This window comes from Zonotrichia leucophrys, chromosome 27 (genome assembly GCF_028769735.1).
Source record: "Zonotrichia leucophrys gambelii isolate GWCS_2022_RI chromosome 27, RI_Zleu_2.0, whole genome shotgun sequence".
Classification (NCBI taxonomy): domain Eukaryota; kingdom Metazoa; phylum Chordata; class Aves; order Passeriformes; family Passerellidae; genus Zonotrichia; species Zonotrichia leucophrys.
The window spans coordinates 6,180,337-6,200,174 of NC_088196.1; the positions used below are offsets into that span (position 1 = coordinate 6,180,337).

Consider the following 19,838-nt stretch of genomic DNA (forward strand, 5'->3'; position numbering starts at 1 on the left):
GAACCTCGAGCACCTCGGAGCCAATTTCCCTTCTCCTCAACCACCCCAAAACCCAAACGCCAAAATTTTGGGGTTTTTTTTTTGAGCAATTCTCTGATCCTACAACTCGGAGTAACTTCAGCGGAACTCTGAGCACGCTCAGTGTTGCTACAACTCGGAGTAACCTCAGCGGAACTTTGCTCACCCCTTGGCCCCGAGGGGTTCTGGGGGGACCATAAAGATAATTATGATGGCTGTTAATAAAGTTAATTATGATGGCTGTTAATGAAGCTAATTACTAGTGCTGGTATCAATAACCCCAAATTTACGATTTTCGCCTCTCCCGGCAGCCAAAACTTGGCCAAGAGGGGATTTTAGGGAGTTTTTTGGGGATTTTAGGGACTTTATTTTTAGGAATTTTGGGGATTTTTAAAAAGAGAATTTAGGGATTTTTTTTTAGGGATTTTGGGGTTTTTAAAGGGATTTTAGGGCGGAATTAAAAAATCCCCATAATCAGGAGGGGCTGGCGAGTGGGAGGAAGGCAGGGCTGAGGAATTTAGGTGTCTGCACTTTTTTTTTTGCTTATTTTCCCTTTTCCCCCCTTTTTTTCCTTTTTTTCTTTTGTTCCCCACCCCAATTATCTCCTTTAATTGTGGGCGCTCCCCCCTCGGCCCGAAGTGCTGACGAGGGGAAATTTGGGGAAGAAAAAGGGAAAGAGGCTCCGCAAAAATCTCATTGGAGCTGCCTGGGATGGTGGGGACTCATCGAGGGGTCCCGTGGCCTTTTCTTTCTATTTTATTTTTTAAATGATTATTCTTTAATTTTTTTTTAATTTCTGTGTGCTGCAGCTTCAGGCTGAGAACTCTGGAGAGCAAAGGAAAAAAGAAAAAAAAATTAAAAAATAAGTGGAAAAAAAGAAGAAGAAAAAAAAAGAAGAAAAGGAAAAAAAGAGAAAAAATTTAAATTAAAAAATATAAGGAAAAAAAAAGGAGGAAAAATAAATTTAAAAATAAGGATGCCCAAGGGAAGATTTGGACTTTTGGGGGCTCTCTCAAAAGCCGAGGTTTTCCAGGTGATTTTTAAAGTTTTATCCCGAAAATTCCGGGTTTTTTTGCAGCTTTTGTTGCGGCCGCAGCCCCAGCTGGGAGCGGGACCACCGCAATTGGCGATTTATGAGGATTTTGGTTCCCCTCCCCTCTCATCTGAGATTTTATGAGCGGCTCCGACATCAATCTCCGGCTACGAGACAGGTCCTGCCGGCGTGGGATTCCCGGGGAAAATGGGAAAAAGAGGGAAAAAAGAAGAAAAAAAAAAAGAGGAAAAAAAGAGGGAAAAGAGGACAAAGAGGAAAAAAGAGGAAAAGGAGGAACAAGAGCAAAAAAAGAGGGAAAAGAGGAACAAGAAGAAAAAAAGAGGGGAAAAAGAGGGGAAAGAGAGGAAAAACAAGTGGAAAAAGGGGAATAAGAGGAAAACCAACCGCGGGCTGTTTGCAAACTTCTCCAGAGCTGAACCCCCCAGGATTTCTGCATTTCTGATTTTTTGGGATCATTTCTGCATTTCTGGGGTTTTTTGGGGTAATTTCTGCATTTCTGGAGCTCCAGGACAGCCAGAAGTGCCCTGGGTGCCGGGAGCGGCCCCTCCGCAGGGTGAGAAATTCGGATTTTTACCCCCAAGCCTGAGAAATTCGGATTTTTGCCCCCGCGAGCAGCCGGGACAGCCCCGCGACTCCTGCTCTGCCCAATCAGTCGCGATATGGGAGTTTCCCTCCAAGGCGGATGTCGCGATTTGGGCTTCCCCTTACAAGGTAAATGCCCCGATTTGGGCTTTTCCCTCCTTTCCAAGGCAAATGTCGCGATTTGGGCTTTCCCTTCCAAAGGCAAATGTCGCGATTTGGGCTTTCCCTTACAAGGTAAATGCCGCGATTTGTGCTTTTCCCTCCCTTCCAAAGGCCAATGTCGCGATTTGGGGTTCACCTCCAAGGCAAATATCGCGATACGGGGGTTTCCCTCCAAAGATCAATGTCGCGATGTGGGCTTTGCCCTTCAGAGGCAAACGTCGCGATACGGGCTTTGCCTTCCTTCCAGGGCGAATGTCGCGATTAATAATAATAATAGTAATAGTAGTAATAGTAGTAATAATAGTAATAGTAGTAATAATAATAATAATAATAATAATAATAGTGATAGTAGTAGTAGTAATACTAGTAGTACTAGTAGTAATAATAAAAGATAACGTAAAATAATAATGAAATAATAAAAGATAACATAAAATAATAATGAAATAATAGAAGAGGCCAGGCTGTGGGAGTGTGGGGGTGCTGCTGAGGACGGACGGACGGACAGAGGGACAGAGGGACAGACAGACTGACGGACGGACAGGACAGACGGAGCTAATTGGAAACTCACCGGGTCTCCGGGGGCGGCTCCAGCAAATCCGAGGCCGGCGTGGGGCGAGGAGCGGGGCTGAGGAGGGAAATGAAATAAAAGTGAAATAAAATAAATGAAAAATTTGGGTCAGAACGGGGCGGGGAGGGGACGGAGCAGCGGCGGTGGCGCTGGGGGCACCAGGGACAGAATGGGGACAGGAGGAGCAAAATGGGGACAAGGGGAGCAAACTGGGGCAAGGGGGACAAAGCTGGGACAGGAGGGACAGAATGGGGATAAAAGGGACAAAATGGGGACAAAAGGGACAAAATGGGGACAAAAGGGACAAAAGGCCCCCCGAGGTTCCTCCCCCGGTGTCGCCTCCTCCAAGTTGGGATTTTCCCGGAGGATTTGGGGCGCTCTGGGGTTTCCTTCTGCTTCCCCTCACTGGAACCCCCCTGGTGGGGACACCGGGGACATTGGGGGACACCGGGGGACATCGGGGGACACCGGGGACCACCAGAGAACACCAAGGGTCCACCAGGTGACACCGGGGACATCAGGGACATTGGGGGACACCGGGGGACACCAGGGAACACTGAGGAACCCAAGGGACATTCGGGGACACTGAGGAACATCAGGGGACACTGGAGGACACCAGGGGACATCAAGGGACACCAGGGACCACCAGGGGACACCAGGGTCATCAGGGGACACTGAGGAACACTGGGGACCGCCAGGGGTCCACCAGGGGACACCAGGGTCATCAGGGACATTGGGGGACACTGGGGAACATCGGGGGACACTGAGGAACCCAGGAGGACACCAGGAGACATCAAGAGATGCTGAGGGACACCAAGAAGACATTGAGGAACCCTGGGGACCACCGGGGGACACCAGGGGACATCAGGGGTATTGGGGGACATCGGGGGACATCAGGGGACATTGAGGAACCCATGGGGACACCAGAGGACATCAAGGAACACCAGGGGACACCAAGGGGACACCAGGGACATAGGGGACACTGGGGACACTGGGGGACATCAGGGGACATCAGGGGACATTGAGGAACCCATGGGGACACCAGGGGACACCAGGGACCACTGGGAGACCACCAGGGGACACTGAGGAACAGCAGAGGACACTGAGGAACCCCGAGGAACACTGGGGAAGCCAGGGGACATCAAGGGACACCGAGGAACTCTGGGGAACACCGGGGGGACACCAGGGGACACCAGGGACATCAGGGGCATTGGGGGACATTGGGGGACAGCAGGGGACACTGAGGGACACTGAGGAACCCATGGGGACACCAAGGGGACACCAGGGACACCAAGGGGACACCAGGGACATGGGGGACATTGGGGGACACCGGGGGACATCAAGGGACACCAGGGACCACCGGGAGACCACCAGGTGACATCAGGGACATTGGGGGACATTGGGAGACACCAGGGGACACTGACAAACCCAAGGGACATTCGGGGACACTGGAGGACACCAGAGGACACTGAGGAACCCTGAGGGACATCCGAGAACACTGGGGACAACCAGGGGACCACCAGGTGACACTGGGGACATCGGGGACATTGGGGGACATCGGGGGACATCAGGGGACATTGAGGAACCCCGAGGGACATCAGAGAACACCGGGGACAACCAGGGGACCACCAGGTGACACTGGGGACATCAGGGACATTGGAGGACATCGGGGGACACTGAGGAACCCTGAGGGACATCAGAGAACCCTGGGGACAATCAGGGGACCACCAGGTGACACCGGGGACATCAGGGACATTGGGGGACATTGGGGGACAGCAGGGGACACTGAGGGACACTGAGGAACCCATGGGGACACCAGGGGACACCAGGGACATGGGGGACACTGGGGACATTGGGGGACAGCGGGGGACACTGAGGGACACTGAGGGACACTCAGGGACACTGAGGAACCCATGGGGACAGCAGAGGACACCAGGGGACACTGAGGAACCCAGGGGGACACCAGAGGACACCAAGGGGACACCAGGGACATGGGGGACATTGGGGGACATTGGGGGACAGCAGGGGACACTGAGGGACACTGAGGAAGCCATGGGGACACCAAGGGGACACCAGGGACACGGGGGACATTGGGGGACAGCAGGGGACATCAAGGGACACCAGGGACCACCGGGAGACCGCCAGGGGACATCAGGGACATTGAGGGACATTGGAAGACACCAGTGGGGACACTGACAAACCCAAGGGACATTCGGGGACACTGAGGAACATCAGGGGGACACTGGAGGACACCAGAGGACACTGAGGGACATCAGAGAACCCTGGGGACAACCAGGGGACCACCAGGTGACACTGGGGACATCAGGGACATTGGGGGACATCGGGGGACACCAGGGGACACTGAGGAACCCAGGGGGACACCAGGGGACATCAAGGGACACCAGGGGACATTGAGGAACCCCGAGGGACATCAGAGAACACCGGGGACAACCAGGGGACCACCAGGTGACACTGGGGACATCGGGGACATTGGGGGACATCGAGGGACATCAGGGGACACCGGAGCCCCCCCAGACTCCCGGGTTTGGGGTCCCTTTGGATTCGGTCCCAAAATTCCCCCAAATGACCCCAAATTAACGCCCTGGAGATGCAACAATATTAAAAAAAAAAAAAAAACCAAAACATTTCAAAAGCCAGGCCGGGACAGAGCCGCCCCCTGAGCGAGTGAGGAGGAGGCAAAAAAATGAAATTAAAAAAAAAAAAAAATCTAATTTAAAAATATTTTCGTTTTGGGACGCATCGGGTGGCTTCAATAATCCCGTTTCCTCTGTGGGTGTTGATGGCGTTAATCTGAAATAAAATCGTTCCCCTCGCATCCATCAGCGCGGGGGCTTTATTAGGATTATTATTGTTATTATTGTTATTATTGTTATTATTGTTATTATTATCGAGTTTTTAATGCGCCGCCCCCGCGATTTTCCCCTCCCGTCTCAGCCGGGGCTGCTCGGGTCCCTCGGGGGGTTTGAAAAATGGGAAAAAAATTCAAAATAAAAGGGGGAATAAAATTAAAATAAAAGGGGAAAATCAGAATAAAAGGGGGAAAAAAATCCCTAAATAAAAAGGGAAAAATGTCAAAATAAAAGGGTGAAAAAAAATCAAAATAAAAAGGGAATAGAATTAAAATAAAAGGGGGGAAATCAGAATAAAGAGGGAAAAAACCATCCCAAAATAAAAGGGGAAAATTGTCAAAATAAAAGGGTGAAAAAAATCAAAATAAAAGTGGGATAAAATCAAAATAAAGGGGAAAAATCAAAAGGAAAACCAACAAAATTAAAGGGAAAAAAATCAGAATAAAAGGGGGGAAAAACCATAATAAAAGGGAAAAAAACCACCCCAAAATAAAAGGGGAAAAAATCGAAATAAAAGGTACAAAAAGGAAGATTTCTGCGTTGTGATCTCAGCAAACGCTGCCTCTTCCCCAGTTCCTCCCAGGCCGGGAGCGGGGATGGAGAAAAGTGGGAAAAACGAGGGAAAATCGGGTTTTTTGGAGAGAGGGAGGGGAAAAACAGAAACAAACGCGAGGAGCTGAATAAAGAACGGCTGCGGCGGGGGGGGCCCGTTGTGCTTTGTTTTTCTTGTTGTTTTCCTTCCTTTTTGATCATTTTTAATTTATTCCCTCGCAGCAGAAACTTTCCCCGCCCTTCCCCGCCTTCTTTGGTTGAATTTGGGGTTTTTTGGGTTTTTTGGGGTTTTTTTTCTGTATTAATTCTTCTCTCAGGGGCGGGGCCGCTCCCGCTCCTCCCGCATCTCAGACCTTTTAATTTTTGGGCAAAAAAAAGGAGAAATTTTGGGATTTCCATCCCGCAAACAGCGAGGAGGAGGAGGGGAGAGCAACGAAGGCTCCGGGGCCTGGCGAAACCCCGAACAGAAGCGGAGCAGGGGAAGAAATCCAAATTTTTGTCGTTGTTTTTGGTGACAGATCGGAGTTTTTGCCTCGGCCTGACCTTTGCTGGGAGCAGCAATAATTCACCGGTTAATGATCAACCCGGGGAAGCGCTTCGGAGCTGCCTCCCAAAAAATAACACCAAAAAAATTCCCAAAAAATCAAAATAAACCCAAAAATCCGCCACAAAACACTCCCTGGATGGGGGCACATGGGAATCCAGAAATCCAAGGAATTTTTGGGGATCCTGAGGAATTTGGGGGCTCCCAAAAGCCCCCGGAGTTTTTTCCCAAAAAATAACAGCAAAAAATTTCCAAAAATGAAAATAAACCCAAAAATCCGCCCACAAAACACCCCCGTGATGGGGGCACATGGGAATCCAGAAATCCAAGGAATTTTTGGGGATCCTGAGGAATTTGGGGGCTCCCAAAAGCCCCCGGAGTTTTTTCCCAAAAAATAACAGCAAAAAAATTTCCAAAAAATCAAAATAAACCCAAAAATTCCCCACAAAACACCCCCGTGATGGGGGCACATGGGAACCCAGAAATCCAAGGAATTTTTGGGGATTCTGAGGAATTTGGGGGCTCCCAAAAATCCCTGGAGTTTTTTCCCAAAAAATAACACCAAAAAAATTTCCAAAAATCAAAATAAACCCAAAAATCCGCCCACAAAACACCCCCGTGATGGGGGCACATGGGAATCCAGAAATCCAAGGAATTTTTGGGGATCCTGAGGAATTTGGGGGCTCCCAAAAATCCCTGGAGTTTTTAGGGGCTCCAGGACTTTGAGACATTCAAAAATCCAGGATTTTTTGGGGAGGCCCCCAGAAGTTTTTAGGAGCTCCAATATTTTTGGGGGAACCCAGGATTTTTTTGGGGCTCCAGGATTTTTGGGACACTCAAAAATTCAGGATTTTTTGGGGGGGGCTCCAGGAATTTTTAGGGAGCCCCAGGAATTTTTGGGGGGAATTTGGGACACCCAAAAATCCTCTCCAGGCTCAGCGAGAGGGGGAAAATTTTAAATTTTTGGGGATTTTGGGGGGCAGGGATGGGAATCCCCTTCCCCCTCCCCCTTCCCCATTCCCGCCCCTTTTTCCCCAAATCATCGCTGGAATTCTGCGCCCACGTGACCCAACCACGTCAAACTTTTGGGTTTTTGGTTTTTTTTTTCCCTCATTTTAGCGAGAATTGGGAATCCCAAGAATTCCCGAAACTCCTCCAGGAGCCGAGGCCCCAACTCCAATCCGGATTTTTCCTTCTCTTTTTGATTTTTTAAAAATTATTTTCTCTTCTAATTTTCATTTTCCCCCCTTTTTCTCTTTTGCATAAACGGAGAGAGTTGCAGCACCAAGCACGGCTCGCAAATCCAGAGAGGAAAAAACAGGATTTGGGATCAAGGAAAATGAAAAATTTGGGATTTTTTTCTGCCTCCCAAATCCTGGGGATGGCCCCGGCATAGAGGAGGTGGTTCCCGTTTTTCCCCGTTTTTTCCCGTTTTTTCCCGGTTTTTTTTCCCCCTTTTTTCCCGTTTTCTTTCTAATTTTTAACCCACCCTCTCCCTCCAAAAGACAAAAAAATAGGAAGGGAAAAACAAAGAAAAGACGGGGAAAAATGAAGATTCAAACTTTTCTCCCCCGAGCTTTTCCCAGGGCCGTTTTTGCGAGGAAAAGGAGGAATTGGGTGAATTTGATTTTTCCTTGCAGGAATCCCCGCCCGGATCCCGGAAGGAGCGAGACGAGAAAAGCCGAATTTCCTTTTCACCTCAAAAACATTTAAAAATCCGCAGAAAGAAGGAAAAGCGGCGCCAAGAAATTCGATTTTTCCGCTCTGGGACGGTTTCACAGCCAGGATTTCTCCGCATCCCAAAACAGCCCCAAAACCACCGCGCCCGGCTCTTTTTGGGGTTAAAATTCGCTTTTTTTTGGTTGTTGTTCTGGGCATCCTCATCAGCACTTCAAAGGGATCGGGTTAATTTTTAATGGGGGGGGATTTGGGAGGGGAGGCACCGAAAGGGTTAAATCCCATTCCTGCCAAAATCCGGGAGAAAATTCCCAAAATCTCCAATCCCGGCACCCCCAGGAACCCTGGAACAACGCACGGGGGGGAGGAAATCCCAAATAAATTCAATTTTCGGTGCTGAAACCCCCAAAATAAACAAATCTGGAGGAGCTGAGCTCCCTCCTCGAATCGCGAATAAAATTCGGATTTTTTTTTTAGGGAGAGCGGAAGAAAAAACTCCTTGGAAAGGCGGGGAAATAAATCAAATAAATCAAATAAATCCCCTAAAATTGTGCTGTCCCAAAAGAGCGGGAGCGGCCCCGAATCCGCCCGGTTAAAGATCAGAAATGTCCATTAATATCAATTGACTTCAGCGCAAACTTTGCTTCTTCACGGAGCGGGTGATTTATGATAAAATCAATTAAATCACGGCCACTTAGGGGCTGCGGTTTCTCCTCGGGTTTCATCCGCCAGCACATCGAGAGCTCGGTTAAAAAAATAAAATAAATAAATAAATAAAAGGAATAAATTTAAAAATTCGAGTTTGGCCGGAGGAGGATGGGGAGAATTGCGGAGCTGGAGAGATTTGCAGAACATAAAATAATAAAATAATAAAATAATAAAATAATAAAATAATAATAATAAAAATAATAATAAAAATAATAATAAAAATAATAATAATAATAATAATAATAATAATAATAATAATAATAATAATAATAATAAAGAAACAAAAAGGGAAGAAAAGCAGAAAAGACGCTGCTGGAGCTGCTGCCAATTCAGCTTTTGGCCCTGGGAAACCCGAGCCCAAAACTTTCCCGATTTCCCGAGGAATGAGGAATTTTTGGAGCTGGCAGCGCCTCCGGAGGGAGAGGAGCCAGAGCAGAGCGGAGAGCACAAAAATATTGAAATTTCCACCCAAACTTTGCCGCTTTCATTCCATTTTCTGAGTTATTTTTTCCCCTTTCCCCGAAGCACAAAGGATTTTTCTGTCTCCCTTTAAATCTCGCACTCCTGGGGGAGGAGGGACCGGGATTTTTATTTTTTATTTTTAATTTTTTATTTTTTCCCTGAGACAGAAATTCGGAGCAGAAATCCCCAAAAATGAATCCTGCGCGGTTCCCACGCCCTCCCCGCCAGCTCTGGGGGCGTTTCCCCCAAACATTTCTCAAATCGGAGCTTTTTAAGCCCAAAAATCGGAATTTTCAGGAGCCTCAAGCCCCGAAGTGGGGAAGGAGAAGCAGCGCGGGCATCCAGATGTTGGTGGGGCACATCTGGCCCGGGAGAAACGCGCTCCAGCTTGGGAAAATTCCCTTTTTTCTATTTTTTTCTCCTTTTTTTTGTAATTCGTGTTTGCTCCGAGTAAACAAAAAACTTGGTGGGGCCATAAATCACCGGGCCGAGCGCTCTGCGCTTTCACAGCCGCTTTTCCAAAGGGTTTTATGGCTTTTTTTTCGATTTTTGACCTTTTTTTTTTTCCTTTTCAAACCACACAGAAGTGAGAAATCTTTACCAAATGCGTCCCAGCAAAAAAAAAGGAAAATAAAAGAATTTTTCTGTGGGAAAAAGGAGCTGGTGCCGGTTCTGGATTTATTTTTTTTTGCTCCTCTCCAGCCTCCCCGAGGCATCGCAGTTAATTCGAGGCTCAGCCTCGTCAGAGCGTTCGGAGCAATTAATTAATTAATTAATTAATCACAGCTCCGGCCCTGGCTGCCTTTATTTATTTATTTATTTTATTTTTATTTTTATTTATTTATTTATTCTTTTTGAACTTCTTACCTGCGGGACTCCGGGGCTCCGAGGAGGAGGAGGAGGAAAAGCCGGCTCGGGGTGCGGAGGATTCCTCACTGGAGCAGGAAAATTAAGAAGAATCTCATTTATTTCATCTCGGTCGCGTTGGGATTTTTTGAGGTTTTTTTCCCTCAAAAAAGCTTTGATTTTTTTTTAATTTTTTGGGGGTATTTTTGGACTCGGTGGGTTCGGACGGAAGGGATTGGAGGCGGAGAAAAAAATTAAAAAATTGGTGAAAAAAACCCTCAAATTGTGGCAAGGATGGGGATGGGGGGCGAGCGTTTGTTCCGCTCCGGGAAAAAAACAGAAAAACGGGGAAAAAACTCCCAAAAAAACCCCCAAAAATGCCGGGATCTGCCCCGAAAGCTGTTTCTCTTTATGAAGACTTTAAAATGTTGCGAGAGGGAGGAACAGTGAGTGACAAGGGAACCAAAGGGATTCCGCTGCTCGGGGCCAGCCGGGATTGGCAGCGCTGAAATGGATTCCATATGGCCGGGAAAACTCAAAAAAACCCCAAAGAGAGCGGAGAGGGACGGCACAGGGCAGGGAGGAGGGAGTTAGAGTTAAAGTTAAAGTTAAAGTTAAAGTTAAAGTTAAAGTTAAAGTTAAAGTTAAAGTTAAAGTTAAAGTTAAAGTTAAAGTTAAAGTTAAAGTTAAAGTTAAACCCAGCGCGTTTTGGGGTTTCTTTCACCCCGCGGTGAATCCCGGGGTTAAATCCCCATTTCCGGGCGTTTTTGGGAGCCCCAAATCCGGGTTGGTTTTAGCGCCGAGTGAGGTCAGAGAGGGGAGAGGGAATTCAGAGCTGGGAGAGGATCCTGCCCCCCAAAACCCGCCGGGAACTGGGGTGGGGGAACGACTGCACCCTAAAAACACCACCCCAAAACTGGGGGGAACATCCCCATCCCCAAAACAACACCCCAAAACTGGGGGAGGAACATCTCCATCCTGAAAGCAGCGCCCCAAAACTGGGGGGAACATCCCCATCCCGAAAACAGCACCCCAAAACTGGGGGGAACATCCCCATCCCAAAAACAGCACCCCAAAACTGGGGGAGGAACATCGCCACCCTAAAAGCAGCACCCCAAAATTGGGGGGAACATCCCCATCCCAAAAGCAGCACCCCAAACCCACCGGGAGATGGGGAGGGGGTTCCGGGGTGGGGGGGGGTCCCTGCCCCGGTGCCCCCATCCCGAAAGCAGCACCCCAAAACTGAGGGGGAACATCCCCATCCTAAAATCAGCACCCCACAAGTAGGGAGAAACATCCCCAAAACTGTGGGGAACCTCCCCACTCTAAAATCAGCACCCCAAAACTGGGGGGGGAACTTCCCCATCCCAAAATCAGCACCCCAAAACGGGGGGGAACTTCCCCATCCCAAAAGCAGCGCCCCAAACGCACCGAGGGATGGGGAGAGGGGCTCGGAGTGGGTACCCGGTGCCCCCATCCCAAAAGCAGCACCCCAAAACTGGGAGGCAACGTTCCCATCCTGAAAGCACCACCCCAAAACTGGGGGGGACCATCCCCATTCCAAAATCATCGCCCCAAACCCACCGTGGAATGGGCAGAGGGGCTCGGAGGGGGTTCCGGGGGGGGGTCCCGGCCCCGGCGCCCCCATCCTAAATGCAGCACCCCAAAACTGGTGGGAACTTCCTCATCCCAAAAGCAGCACCCCAAAACGGGGGGGACCATCCCCATCCCAAAAGCAGCGCCCCAAAACGGGGGGGAACTTCCTCATCCCAAAAAGCAGCACCCCAAAACTGGGGGGACCATCCCCATCCCAAAAGCAGCGCCCCAAAACGGGGGGGACCATCCCCATCCCAAAAGCAGCGCCCCACAACTGGGGGGAAACATCCCCCAAAACTGCGGGGGAACCTTCCCACCCTAAAAACACCAGCCCAAAACTGTGGGGGAACATCCCCACTCTAAAATCAGCACCCCAAAACTGGGGGGGAACTTCCCCATCCCAAAAAGCAGCACCCCAAAACTGGGGGGACCATCCCCATCCCAAAAGCAGCACCCCAAAACTGCGAGGGAACGTTCCCATCCTGAAAGCACCCCCTCAAAACTGGGGGGGACCATCCCCATTCCAAAATCATCACCCCAAACCCACCGTGGAATGGGAGAAGAGGGGCTCGGAGGGGGTTCCGGGGGGGGGGTTCCGGCCCCGGCGTCCCCATCCTAAATGCAGCACCCCAAAACTGGTGGGAACTTCCTCATCCCAAAAGCAGCACCCCAAAACGGGGGGGAAACATCCCCCAAAACTGCGGGGGAACCTTCCCACCCTAAAAACACCAGCCCAAAACTGTGGGGGAACACCCCTACTCTACAATCAGCACCCCAAAACTGGGGGGGAACTTCCCCATCCCAAAAGCAGCACCCCAAAACTGGGAGGGAACGTTCCCATCCTGAAAACACCACCCCACAACTGGGGGCGAACATCCCCCAAAACTGCGGGGGAACCTTCCCACCCTAAAAGCAGCGCCCCAAACGCACCGGGGGTCGGGGAGGGGGTCCCGGGGGGGTCCCGGTCCCGGTGCCCCCATCCCGGCCCGGAGCGCTCCGTTCCCATCAGCGGCGGAATTCCCGAACGCTCCCCGAGCTCCGAGCGCTCCGCCGGGCCGGCCCCGATGGGCTCCGCACCCGAGCGGAGCCGCGAGCGGGGATTTCTCCTTAACCCCTCCCCTGCGAGCCGCGCTCAAAAACAAAGGAGGAAAAAAGGAAAAAAAAAAAAAAAAAAAAAAAAAAAAAAAAAGGAGCGAAATCGCCACCCTCGGCTCTGATTTATCGCCTCGCTTTTCATCTCGGGATGGCTGCGGGCAGGGAGGTGTTGGAACGCCCTTGTCGCCTTTTATTCCTTTCGTGTCTCTCCCCTTTCCCTCCTCCCCGCGCCGCCAGGAAAAAAAAAAAAAAAAAAAAGGAGAAAACTTCAAAGCGAACCCGAACCCTCCCCAAAGCCGCTCCCGAAGTTCTCCTCGAGTTTTTCCCTTTTGTCTCCGCTCGTGTTGGCCTCGGGTTTGCGGAATAAAAAGCGGAGCGGCCGCGGCTGATCCCGGGGCGATGCTGGGGGGCTCGGAACTCATCAAACCACATAAAACACATAAAAAACACATGGCAAAAAGCGGGGGGAGCAGCTTCTGCTCCGCGCCCACACCTCGAATTTCCGCGTTATTTTGTTTTAATTTTTTTGGGTTGTTTTTGCTCGCCTCGGCGAGGCTCTGCTGTGAAAGAAGCCTCCCCTGCCGGCCGCAATAAATCCCGAATTAAGGTTTCGCGTTTTCGGCGTTAATCGCTTCCTTTGGGGCAGGACCAAACCCAGCCCTGTCCTGGCGGCACCAGCGCGGAAAATTCGGGATTTTGGAGCTGCTGGAAGCGAGACAGAGTCCTGACGGTGCGAGGAACAGCCAGGAGATGGCAAAAAACCCCAAAAAAATCTTATGGGGGGGTTTTGTGTCACCCAAACCCCTCCCCAACCCCGACTCGTCCCGAAGGGGCAGGACCGTGGGGTGGGGCTGTGCCCTCCTGGGTCTGGGGTCCCTTCCTGGCTCTGGGTCTGGGGTCTCCTCCTGGTTCGGGGTCTGGGGTCCATTCCTGGCTCTGGGTCTGGGGTCTCCTCCTGGTTCGGGGTCTGGGGTCCCTTCCTGGCTCTGGGTCTGGGGTCTCCTCCCTGCTCTAGGTCTGGGGTCCATTCCTGGCTCTGGGTCTGGGGTCTCCTCCTGGTTCGGTGTCTGGGGTCCATTCCTGTCTTTGAGTCTGGGGTCCCCATCAGATTCGGGGTCCCATTATGGGTCTGGGTCCCGTTATGGGTCTGGGGTCTCCTCCCGGTTCGGGGTCTGGGGTCCATTCCTGGCTCTGGGTCTGGGGTCTCCTCCCGGGTCTAGGTCTGGGGTCCATTCCTGTCTTTGGGTCTGGGGTCTCCTTCTGGTTCGACGTCTGGGGTCTCCTCCTGGCTTGGGTCTGGGGTCCCCATCAGATTCGGGGTCCCATTATGGGTCTGGGTCCCGTTATGGGTCTGGGGTCCCCTCCCGGTTCGGGGTCTGGGGTCCCTTCCTGTCTTTAGGTCTGGGGTCTCCTCCCGATTCTCAGTCCCTTTCTGAGACAGGGTCTGCTCCTGACTCTGGGTCTGGGGTCTCTTTCCTGTCTTTGAGTCTGGGGTCTCCTCCCGGTTTTCGGTCCCATTCTGGGTCTGGGGTCCCTCCCAATTCGGGCTCCCATTCAGAGTCTGGGTTCCCTTCCTGTCTATGGGTCTGGGGTCCCCTCCCTGTTCGGGGTCTGGGGTCTCCTCCCGGTTCTCTGTCCCATTCTGGGTCTGGGGTCCCCTCCTGATTCGGGGTCCCGTTCTGGGTCTGGGGTCCCTTCCTGTCTCTGTGTCTGGGGTCCCCTCCCGGCTCTGGTTCCCATTCTGGGTCTGGGGTCCCTCCTGGTTGGGGGTCTCTCCAAGGCTCCATCTTTCCAGCTTTTCCCTGAATTTTCGGGCTCCTGACGCGGTTCTGGGGGTCCCCCCGGTTCTGGGGGTCCCGCTGGACCCGCGGGGTTCTCCTGGGGCTCTGAGCCCCCAAATCGGGGCTGGGGTCGTGTCGGGGTCCCGGGTCCCCCAGGCCGCCCCCTCCCCGGTTATTGGGGGGCACAAACGGGGGGGCTGCACCGGGGCTGAACCGAGCCCCCTCCTCAATTTAACGGGCGGGGGGCTCCGGGATGGCTCCCCCTTCCTGGGCCCGTTTCTCACTCTCACAGTCCCGAACCCAGAGGAGAAAATATTAATAATTATTATAAAAAACCTAAAAATTAATAATTATTATTATATTTTAAAAAGCAACAAAATCAGATAAACCACTACGGGAAAAATAAACCACAGAGGGAAAAAATTTTAAAAATTATTATTAATAATTAAAAATTATTATTATTATTTTTTAAATGCAACAAAATCAGATAAACCACTAGGGAAAAAATAAACCACAGAGGGAAAAAATTTTAAAAATTATTATTAATAATTAAAAATTATTATTATTATTTTTTTAAATGCAACAAAATCAGATAAACCACTAGGGAAAAAATAAACCACAGAGGAAAAAAAATTTAAAAATTATTATTTTTAAAAATGCAACAAAATAATAAAAAATGAAGAAGAAGGGAGTGGAGAGGGGTCTGCACGCACTCAAAACCGAGGGCAGGAATGAAAATGAACCCGGGGCTGTGTCCCTGGATGTCCCTGAATATTTCATGGGAATCCGCGAAGGTTTCCCTGAGTCAGACGGAGCCAAAGAGCCGCGGCCGCCGAGCGGAGCGCGGGGGGAGCAAAACGCCCAATTCTCACCCCGACATTTCATCTCCGCTCCCGCTGTCACTTTTATTGACTCCTCGCATGTCGGAGCTTGTAAAATATTTAAAAAAAAAAAAAAAACAAACCTCCCGAAAACATAAAAACCAGCGCTGCCGTTTCCTGCCCGCCCTTTCAACGCGCCCGCCCGGGAGCCCCGCCAGGGGAGGGGAGGGCGGCGCTGCCTCGGAGCCCGCGGTGCGCGGGGGATGCGCGGGGGATGCGCGGGGGATGCGCGGGGGATGCGCGGGAGATGCGCGGGGGATGCGCGGGGGATGCGCGGGGGATGCGCGGGGGATGCGCGGGGGATGCGCGGGGGATGAGCACAGGATGCGCGGGGGATGCGCGGGGGATGAGCACAGGATGCGCGGGGGATGCGCGGGGGATGCGCGGGGGATGCGCGGGGGATGCGCGGGGGATGCGCGGGAGATGCGCGCGGGATGCGCTGCCCCTTTTCCCGACACAAATCTCTTCCCAGCGCTTTCCCCGCGGTGTTTGACAGCAGGGAGCAGCTCCCGACCCGATTTTGCCGATTTTAACCCCAATTTTTGGGCGCTTTTCCCGGCGATGTTTGGGGAGCAGCTCCCGACCCGATTTTGCCGATTTTAACCCCAATTTTTGGGCGCTTTTCCCGGCGATGTTTGGGGAGCAGCTCCCGACCCGATTTTGCCGATTTTAACCCCAATTTTTGGGCGCTTTGCCTGAGGTGAAGCCCTGAAGGGAATCGCGACCCTCGGGGCGCTCCGTCCAACTTTGATCCTCAACCCCTCCATCCCAGCCTGAGCGAGAGCCCAAAAATTCCGGGAAAATCCCTGGAAAAGCTGCGGGAAAATCCCGAAAAAGCTCCGGAACGCCCCAAAAGGAGCTGATCCCCCTCTCTGTCCCCCGCCTTTTGGGGACAATCCGCCCCTGTTGGGGTCCCCGAGTTGTCCCCATTGTTCTGGGAGAGCCCCCTCCCAGCCCCGCTTTGACGCTTAAAAAACCATATTTAATATTTTAAAAATAAAATGATTTCATTGAATTCCCATTTCTCAAGGCGTAAATTCAACATTCCGGGGTAAAATCGGCGGGGGAAGGCTGGGGAGGGGGAAAGGGGCGAAAATGAGCTCTGGGCGCCGTAATTTTGATTTTAAGGTCGCGCTCTTTGCCGAGCCTCGCACGCCAAACGAGGCGTTCCCGCTCTCCCCCGAATTTATACAAATCTCTCTTTAATTGGCAATCACAGACGCCGTAATTTAAGACCCCCGGCTCCGGAGCTTTCATATTAGCGCTGATCTATTGCTGTGAAGCGGCCGAAAGGATCAGCTCCAGGGAGAGGGGCGAGGGGAGAGACCCCCGCTCGCCAACGCCGGCGCTCGCACATCACCCGCGCCCCGGCGATGATTGATCTCGGCCCGGGCCATAAACAACGCGGCTCCCCGTCCCAAACGCGCGCACCGCGGCAGCCGCGCCGCCGCTGACATGTTTATTGCCATAAATCAACAAAAGAGGGGGAAAAAAATAAATAAAAAATTTTAAAAAAAAAAATAAGAGAGAGGAGAGGTTGCGAGGAGAGAGAGAGAAAAAACCTCCCCAAAAAAAAAAAAAAACCATCAATGAAATGCCTCGGCGGGTAGAAGGAGGAATGGCAGGAAATGGAGCCGGGGCGATTTGTCACGTTTTACGACAATAACATTAATAACAAACAATAAATTTCCATGGACACGCGGGGAGCGCCCGCTACTCACGGCGACGATCCGGCCCTCGGCGTGCGCGGCGCTTTTAGCGCGGCTCCGCTCCCATCTCGCCGCCTCTCGCTCCTTTCTCTCCCTTTTTATTATTTTTTTTTCTTTTTTTTTTTTTTTTTTTTTTTTTTCTTTTTGCGCCCCCCTCTCTCTCTCTCTCGGCGCTCCAAAGGACACTCGGATTTCGCGTCAGGCTCGGGGAGACCGCGGCCGCGATTTTCCTGACGAATACATATCTATTCTGCAAGCTCGGCATTAATTATTTAATGAGCCACGTGATGAGGGGGAAGGGGGAAGGGGGTCCCTCCGTTCCGCACTCGCAGGACCACTCTGACCTTCCACCGGAACAGCGCTTTTTCAAAAAAAAAAAAGAAAAAGAACTTTCCAACCCAGCGCCGCTCGATTCTCTGTTAAACACCGCGATTTTGGGTCATTTCCCCAAACCCTTCCCTAAACCCTTCCTGGAGTTTGGCTTTGCTCAGCCAGAGAAAACCCCGATTTTCCCCTATTTTTAATTTTTTTTCCCGATTTTTAATAATTTTTTTCCCGATTTTTAATATTTTTTTCCCAGATTTTTAATATTTTTCCCCGATTTTTAATATTTTTTCCCCCGATTTTTAATTTCTTTCCCCCACTCTGCGCAAGCCGAGATTTTGATCACAACCGTTCCGGAGCCCAAAGCAGCCGAGAATATTTATTTCTAATATTTCTTTCTAATATTGATTTCTATTATTTGTTTCTAATATTTATTTCTAATATTTATTTCTAATATTTATTTCTAATATTTATTTTCTAATATTAATTTTCTAACATTGATTTCTATTTTTAAAGGGCTCGCAGCTCCCCCTGACTCCCGGGCCTGCCCGCTGTTATTATTTGGCCTGGAGTTTATTGTGTTACAGAAGGGAGGAGGGGAAAAAAAAAGGGAAAAAAAATCAAATTTTGAGGCTGAGGAGCTGCCAAGCGCGGGGATCTTGGGAAATAAATAAAAATAAAGAGACAGAGAGGGAGAGAGCAACAAAGGGAAGCGCTGGAAAGGAGCAGGAGCCGGGGGAGGGGAGGGATCCCCCAAAATTGGCACCGAGCAGAGCCCGAAATCCTCGAAAGCCCCAAAAACCCCAAATCCCTCCGAGCACCCCCAAATCCCCGGCTCCCAAATCCCTGCGGGGTAAAGCCGGGAGGGAGCGAAAATTAAGGGCGAAAATAAAGAATTCAAGGGGAAAATAGAGAATTTAAAGGGGAAAATGAAGAATTTCAAGGCTGAAAAAAGCGGATTTTGGACTCGCTGGGAGCCGGGCTCGGTTTCCAGCAGCCCTCGATGATTTCTGCGTGGATTTTATGGAGTGCGGGGCTGGGGGGGATAAAAAATCCGATTTAAAAGGGCTGGGGGGGCTCCAGAGAGCGGAAACTCCGCGGGGTTGAGGGAATTTCAGGAGAACTTCGGGACAATTCAAAAAACCGCAACTTTCACTTCGTAAAAACTTCTGCTTTTCTTTTTTTCTCCCCTTTTTCTTTTATTTCCCCTCTTTTTCTTCTTTCCCCCCTCTTTTTGTTTTTTCCCCCTCTTTTTCTTCCTTTTCCCCTCTTTTTCTTCTTTTCCCCCTCTTTTTCTTTTTTTCCTCTTTTTCTTCTTTTTCCCCTCTTTTTCTTTTTTTCCCTCTTTTTCTTTTTTCCCCTCTATTTTCTTTTTTTCCCTCTTTTTCTTTTTTTCCCTCTTTTTCTTTTTTTCTCCCTCTTTTTCTTTTTCCCCTCTTTTCTTTTTTTCCCTCTATTTTTTTTTTCCCCCCCTCTTTTTCTTTTTTTTCCCCCTCTTTTTCTCCTTTTCCCCCTCTTTTTCTTTTTTTTTCCCCCCCTCTTTTTCTTTTTTTTTTTCCCCTCTTTTTCTTCTTTTTCTCCTCTTTTTCTCGCTCATAACGGGCAGACTCGTTTAAAAAGAGAAAAGAGCAGCAACAAAAGGGAGCGGATCCAGCGCAGGCACAAACGGAGCTCAGAACCCCCCACCCCACCCGGCATTTTTGGGGCTGTTTAATACCAAAAAAAAAAAGAAAAAAAGCAGAAAAAAACCCTTATTTTAAATTTGGCGATTTTTTTTTCTGTTTTGTTTCGTTTTCTCAAACCCCCTCGCTTCAAAAGCCGGCGGAGGCGGCCGAGCCCTCGGAGGTGCCGCGATCAAAAGGCGTCGCCTTTGTGAGGATGAAATGAGTTTATCCCGCCCGTGATTTACGGCCGCGGCCGCGCCGCTCTTATTGCGCCTCATAAATCTGTCAGCGGCGCTGGGAAAGCGCCGGGCGCCGTTCGGGGGGCGCGGAGCCAGCCCGGGACAGCGCCACCCCCTCGGCGCCCGTCCCGTGTCCCCAAGCCCCCGACCCCCCAGACCGAGCTGGCAGAATAATTGATTTTCGGGATTTTTCACCGCACTGTGCCACATATGATTTTCGGGATTTTTCACCACCGGGTGCAGAATATATTGAATTTTTCGGGATTTTTCACCGCACTGTGCAGAATATATTGAATTTTTCCGGGATTTTTTCACCGCACTGTGCAGAATATATTGAATTTTTCGGGATTTTTCACCGCACTGTGCAGAATATATTGAATTTTTCGGGATTTTTCACCGCACTGTGCAGAATATATTGAATTTTTCGGGATTTTTCACCGCGTCCTCACAGCCCCTGCTGCCCGCTGGGGATGGGCTCTGAGGTTTATTCAAGTCATCTTAATTTT

General features: G+C 50.4%; 1 protein-coding gene across 4 annotated transcripts in view; it reads right to left on the bottom strand.

The window, feature by feature from the left end:
- HOXB3 (homeobox B3) overlaps positions 1-19,838 on the bottom strand; it is an 84,727-nt gene that overhangs the window by 10,332 nt on the left and 54,557 nt on the right. For 3 of the 4 annotated variants that reach the window (XM_064733811.1, XM_064733812.1, XM_064733813.1), the window contains 2 exons: positions 10,065-10,132; positions 2,385-2,441 (listed from right to left, as the gene is read on the bottom strand). The gene's annotated coding sequence lies outside the window, so the exon portion shown is untranslated. Of the gene's footprint in view, positions 1-2,384; positions 2,442-10,064; positions 10,203-19,838 lie in introns of those variants that run through there. The other variant, XM_064733810.1, reaches the window with a different exon arrangement.